The following is a 7,315-nucleotide window of genomic DNA, read 5'->3' on the forward strand; positions in this document are numbered from 1 at the left end:
GGTGGAATAAGAAGAAAAGCTACAGGGAAAAGGGAGATGGGGGTGGGGGTGGAAGAAAGGCTAGGGTAGGGGTGGGGGTGGAAGAAGAAGAAGCGTACAGAATGTCTCTTTGCTTTTTTCTTTTTCTTTTTTTAACTTATTTTATTTGTCATTCTTATTTTGATGATTTTTTTCTCCTTATTTTAATTATTTCTTCTTCAAAATCTTCATATGCACGCTCCTTGGTCGCGTGAATTACACACACTTTGTCCAGCTCAACCATTTTATTGCCACATGTGCTTGGTCAACGGTCAGAGGGGTTTAAAATATAGATTTTGAACAAGTTAAAGTGTCTGGATGAAAAAAAGTGAAGTAGGAGGACCGACATGACAAAGTGGTACAAGTATAGGTGCCATTTAGGCCATTCTGCCTTTTTTTGTGCTTGTAAGTTAGTCTAAAATGAAAGTCAATGAGTAAAAAATTAGGATGGGGTGATTAGTCGAGGCATGATGTTGCTTCAGCTTATCGAGAATATAACACTCGCTAAAAAGCTGTGGAGGTTGAAAATTAGGATAGAAGGTTAATAAGTAGTCGAACGTTTTTCTTTTTCATACTAATAGTATTAGTGTTAGTCTTCTATTTTTTCGTTTTTAGATTTCTATTACTATCTATTTCTTTCACTTCGATTTTCTTATGACAAAATTACATAATAATGCACTCCATAAGTTGACCTTGCATTATTTTAGCCCACTTACAAGTTTGCAATTGGGCCAACACCCAATCCAAATAACTAACAAAATCGAAAAATTCAATTTCTGAAATTCAACTCAAATCTACCTCAAATCTGCTCCAAATCACTTCAAATTTGAGTTTTGAACTTCCCTTAACGATCCCAATCAATAGGGCCAACACCCAATCCAAACAACTAACAAAATCGAAAAATTCAATTTCTGAAATTGAAGCTTCGAATGACCTTTAATGGTGACTTCAAAAATAATAATTCTCTTAAGTGGTATTTTTTCTTCTCATCTTAATAGTGATTATCAACTTTGAATCTGGAAGGAGAATTGAAGAATATATATAATGATAGAGAAACTTTGGGGTGCAAAGTCGTGAAAGAGGAAGAAGAAGAAGAACGAAGAAAAGAAAAAAATAGGGTGGGCTAACTGGTGAAAAATAATTTTCAGATTATGTACAACCTGGGCCATATCAGGTAAGGGCTTCAAACGTGGGCCATTTTTTGATGGACTGTTGGGCCAAGTGACAAGGAGCGTAATTCCCCCTTTTCTTATTATGTTGCTATTATTATTGCTTGTTGCTATTGCTTCTTTTTTATCTTTTCTTGAGCCAAGAGTCTACGCGGAGTAATCTTTCTACCTTCTTAAGATAGGGGTAAGATTTGCGTACACACTACTCTCCAGGGGCGGAGCCAGAGTGTGGAATACGGGTTCGGCCGAATCCAGTAGCTTTTGTTCAGACTCTATATTTATCTTAAAAAATTCATTGAATGCATACAAATTATTAATTTAGAACCCAGTAACTTAAAAGGATTACAAAAACGAACCCACAAGTTTCAAATCTTGGCTCCGCCTCCGCTACTCTCCCCAGACTCCACCTATGAGATTATCATGATAATGGAGTAAATATAGGTTAAATGTTTATTTGGGGGTTTTACCTATATAATGGAGTAAATATTGGTGAAATGTTTTCCAGCATGACTAGAGTATATATGGGGAAAGGTAAAGGTATTATCGGAACTCGCATTCATTAATTATTTGAATGTAGGTTCTTTTGGTAGGTTTAACTTGTAAGTTATCTTTACAACAAAATATTACAATTGCTAAATATATATTTTATATCTTTCATAAATAAATACATATATCTCAAAAGGGACGAAGTTGTGAAGTGAAGCAACTTAAGTATATTATATATATATATATATATATATATATATAACGATGAAAAAAGACATTTGGTCGGTTAAAGAGAAAACTGAAAAAGCAAAACTAATCTATTTTCAGAAACATCATGTACCAATAAGTGTCGATATTGATCATTAGTATAAGAAATTATTGGTTTTAAGTCAGCATAGACTAGTCCAGACGAGATCAACAGTTCAATTAGAGAAAAGTTAAAAACGCGAGATGACCACGTGGCATCAAGAAATTAGATAATAACTTTATTCGCACAAAATATTTTCACTAAATCGTATATAATTATATATACTAATTTACCATGAAAAAATTGTGGTTCTGTCTAGAAATTCTGACATCAACACAACTCAAGGGAAAAAAAACAACAATAACGTAACTACTCTTCAATTTTAAAGTGAATTATATAAATTCTCATTAATCATATTTCTCATTAAAATTTATTCAAGACAACATATTATGAGGATTTATCATGAATTAGGTAATTTCGCGCCAACTTTTCTCTTTTATGGACTTGGAACTGGCAATATGAGCAGCAATTTAATATATTATACCAAAATTACTTGCACTGCACTATGTATCAATGTTTAAAAAGCCGTGAACGTAAAGTAAGCCGTTTGTACTAGCGCGGGGTGAGGAATTAACGGCGTAAGTCTCATGAATATTTAATATTTTATAAATAAAATAAAATAAAAAATATATTAAAATTATAGAAAAATTTAAGAAATTTATAAAACTAGTATGAAAATGTATATATTAATAATAAAAATGATACACAAACCTCATAAAAGAATAATTTTTCTTATTTAAAAAAGTAAAAGACATAAAGATACATTACACATATGACATGATTGTAATGGGAGCATATTTAGAGTTGTATAAATGATACTTTAGTCCCTAATTCCAAAGACCTCACGGATAGAGATCTTTTCTAATCGTGAACAATTTCTTTCACATGCGCAGTTGACTTAATTACGCTAATTATGTGCGGTTTCGTTCTCAATAGTTGACAAATCTTATTATTACTTCAGCAAAAAACAATAATACGGGAATCTCGTATAATCAAGACACAAGCCAAATAGAAATCAGTAAAAGCCTAAAAGGTGATATTTTAACGCTGATGCCTATGATAGGCCAAACAATAAACTTGTTAGTATACTATATTTGTTAAATAATTTTGGGGAAGGAAAAATTACGTATAAACAGAATGTAGAAGAAATAGAATTTAATTCGAGTCTACTAAATTCACAATGTTTCCTTAAGGAACTTAATCCCCTCCTAGTACCCGAGGTTGTGGATTATTTTCTCCCAGAATAGAACGGATTACACACTGGTGTAAAGGTACTTCAAACTCCAGTATTTCAACGAACACAAATGGCGACAGCAAATCACACTTACGTTGTTTGTTTTGTAAGAAAACAATGCAGAAAGGAAGAGGAGAACTCAGAAATTTCGTATAGAAAAATCTGAGAGAATAGTGTGCTATTTATAGCTAACATGTCTGTTCACGTAAAATAATATTACGTTAATCTTAATATTAACAAATAAATTTGGTCTAAAAAATTAATCAATCAATAATTTGACCGAAGCCGAAGCCGAGCTGAGCGACGACGACGACGACGACGACGCGAGGCTTGCCTTCTTCTTAACTCTTTAAGAGCTAGAAGAAGAGTAATTATATATATATACCCATCAAAAGTCTTTTCCTTTTCCAATATGGGACAATGTCCCTTTGTCAAGAAGGGAAACTCAAATATTTCATTTTCCCTCCATTTTTCATTCATCATCTTTTAAGCTAAAACAAGCTTAAAACCCCCAACAATCCCCCACATGAATGGGGAATGGCTATATCACAGAAATACGCATGAAAACTATGTGATTCGCAAGCAAGGATTAATCGCATATGGATAAGTAAGTTTCCCTTTGAACTTTCCATAGTGAATTTATGTCGGATATACTCGGCCAATCGGTAGATTTGATATCTTTGAACCGTCAAACTTTGGTGTATACCTATATAACCATAAGTCACACAATCAACCCTTAATCGTCTTTGGTTCTCATTGTGTGTTCGTCTCGGCCATGAACACCGACTAGTTTCATAAGTGCGTAGAGAACTGGCCTTATAAAATTCTCCTTGAAGCGACTAACACTTCACAACTCAAATAGGTGATTCCTAAGCGTGTCATCGCGTAGATATACTATTTGATATACCTTTTATCAAATTCAGAAACCATTAAAAAGCCTTAATGCTTTATCCTTGATACTGAACTATCACGACCCGGATTTCTCTCCCTCGGGAGTCGTGATGGCGCCTACTATTGGGAGCTAGGCAAGCCAAAACTTAACTACTTACTTCGTTAACAAATTACTTCTTTTTTAACAAATATAAGCGATAACATGAAATCAGCGGAACTTTAAATAATTAAGCAGAAGGTAACAATAAAATATCTGGAATCAACGTCTATTACAACTTCTAAAACCTCAAATACCCAAAATCTGGTGTCACAGTGTCACAGACTATCTAAGAGTACTACATACAAGGTCTGAAGAATAACAGTACACTGTTTCTGAATAAAAGAGAAGGAAACAGGAAATAGAGATAGAGGGAGACGCCAGGGCCTGCGGACGCCTGCAGGTCTACCTTGGGTCTCCGGGTGGACTGAAGGAAGCCCTCCAACTACTGTCCGAAAGCTGCTCCGGGATCTGCACACACTGCAGAGTGTAGTATCAGCACAACCGACCCCATGTGATGGTAAGTGCCTAGCCTAACCTCGGCGAGGTAGTGACGAGGCTAGGACCAGACTACCAAATAAACCTGTGCAGTTTAAATATATACAGCGGAAAAAGAAATACAGAAATAACCAGTCAATGTGGGGAGGGGAAACATGCTGTGGGGGAGATAACAGTTCTGAATAGAAAGGCATCAAGTAAAGAAAGGAACAACATAACTCGAATATCAACAAGGAACAGAAATCAACAGTTTGCACGGCATCACCCTTCGTACTTTTACTCTCGTCCTCACCAAAACAATTATTTATCAAAGATGAGCACGGCATCACCATTCGTGCTTTTACTCTCTTTCCTCACCATGTAATCAATACAATCGGCACGGAATGGTACATCGTGCGGCACGACATCACCCTTCGTGCTTTACACTCTTTCCTCACAATCTCAACAATGCACGGCATCACCCTTCGTGCTTTAATACTCTTCCTCACCCAAACAACAATCACAAACAAGGGCAAGGGAATAAACAAGATCATATAGAAATCCCGGCAAGGGGAACAACAATTAAACAATTAAATCCCGACAAGGGAACAACAATTAAATAATTAAATTCCGGCAAGGGAACATTTGAATAATTCTTTCTCTATCTTTCCCTTCTACTTCATAACTCACTTTACCACTTGAGCCAATGCTCCAAAGGGTTCAATCCTCTTATATACTTTCACAATTCATAATATAACTCGAGCAATGGCCTCCGAAAGATGTTCAAAGGTCGCCATTTCTTCCACAAACTTTTCACAACAACTAGAAATCATCACCAAGGCATGAAGAATACAACGAAATCAAGATATTCACAATATAAAGACTCACGGTCATGCTAGACACCAACGTATAGATACTCGTCACCATGCCTATACGTCGTACACAACGAATACCACATAGAAAATAGGACTCAACTCCTAATCCCTCAAGCTAAGGTTAGACCAAACACTTACCTCAAACATCCACGGCCAACTCAAGCCTCAAATACCGCCTTTCCTTTCGAATTCGGCTCCAAATTGATCGTATCTATACAGAATCGGCTTCATAACATCAATAAATGCTAAACAATTCAATTCCAATGCCATATTATAGCTTTCTAATAATTCTTCCCAAAAACCCAAAAACTAACCCCGGGCCCACTTGGTCAAAATATGAGGTTCGGACCAAAACCCGATCACCCATTCACCCACGAGCCCGAATATATCATTTGTTTTGAAATCCGACCCCAAAACGAGGTCAAATTCCCAAATAATTAAAAAGCCCTAACTCTATCCAATTCCCCAATTTCTACCATTAAAACCCAAGAATTATTGATAAAAGTTGATGAAAAACATTAGATAGTTGAAAGAAATCAGTTAATGAGTGCTTACTTGTGATTTGGGAGGAAAATCTCTTGAGAAAAAATCGCCCTAGTCCTTCTAATTTTCGTGAAAGTTTGAAAGAAAATCGCTGAAGTTATGTTTTTAAAAAGACTCACTGCCCGACTTCCGCATCTGCGGTTCGGGGATCACATCTGCGCCACCGCACGTGCGGAAAAGTGGGCGCTTCTGCGGAAATGGCTAGGCCCCGCTGGGGCCGCACCTGCGAGAAAAGGCCCGCTCCTGCGGAACCGCATCTGCGGAAAAATGTCCGCATCTGCGAAGCTAGACCGCATCTGCGACCCACTGTGCGCACCCGCATGTCCGCATCTGCGGCCAAAGGACCGCAGGTGCGGTTACACCAGAACTGGTGCAATAGCAGTGTTTTTGCAACTTTTCTTAAGTTCAAAACTTCTCGAATCATCTCCTAAACACACCCGAGCCCTCGGGGCTCCTAACCAAACACACGTACTAACTCAACAACCTCATACGAACTTATCTATGCGATCAAATCGCCAAAATAACCTCAATAACAACGGATCAAACCTAAAAAATCAAGAACTTTTCTCAAACTTCATCAAGTATCAAATTTAGCAATTTAGGTCCGAATCACGTCAAATGATATCCGTTTTTCATCAAATTTCACAGAAACATCTTAAATCATATATAAGACCTGTACCGGGCACCGGAACCAATATACGGGCCCGATACTAACATGTTCTAATCAAATTTCATTTCAAATTTCCTTATACAATTTCAGAAAACAATTTCCTTCAATAATTCATTTCTCGGGCTTGGGACCTCGGAATTCGATTCCGGGCATACGCCCAAGTCCCATATTTTCCTACGGACCCTTCGGGACCGTCAAATCACGGGTCCGGGTCCGTTTACCCAAAATGTTGACCGAAGTCAAATTAGCTTATTTTATAACCAAATTTTATAATTTTTCATAGATTTTCATATTTAAGCTTTCCGGCTACGCGCCCGGACTGCGCACGCAATTTGAGGTGACCCTAAATGAGGTTTTCAAGGCCTCGGAAACATAGAATTTAATTTAAAACAAGTGATGACCGTTTGGGTCATCACATGAACATTGTCTCATCACGAGAATGGACCAAAATTTTAGTTGACAATGTTGAACCATCATTAATGACTTTATCTGATCTCCTTGAACCTAGATCTTGGGATCTTCAGTCTTCTAGGTAGAGTTACCTTCACTGACTTGTCCTCGGCCATAGTCCTATTCCCCTCGATGATTTCTCAACTACCTCTTTAGTT

This window comes from Nicotiana attenuata, chromosome 10 (assembly GCF_001879085.1).
Source record: "Nicotiana attenuata strain UT chromosome 10, NIATTr2, whole genome shotgun sequence".
NCBI lineage: Eukaryota > Viridiplantae > Streptophyta > Magnoliopsida > Solanales > Solanaceae > Nicotiana > Nicotiana attenuata.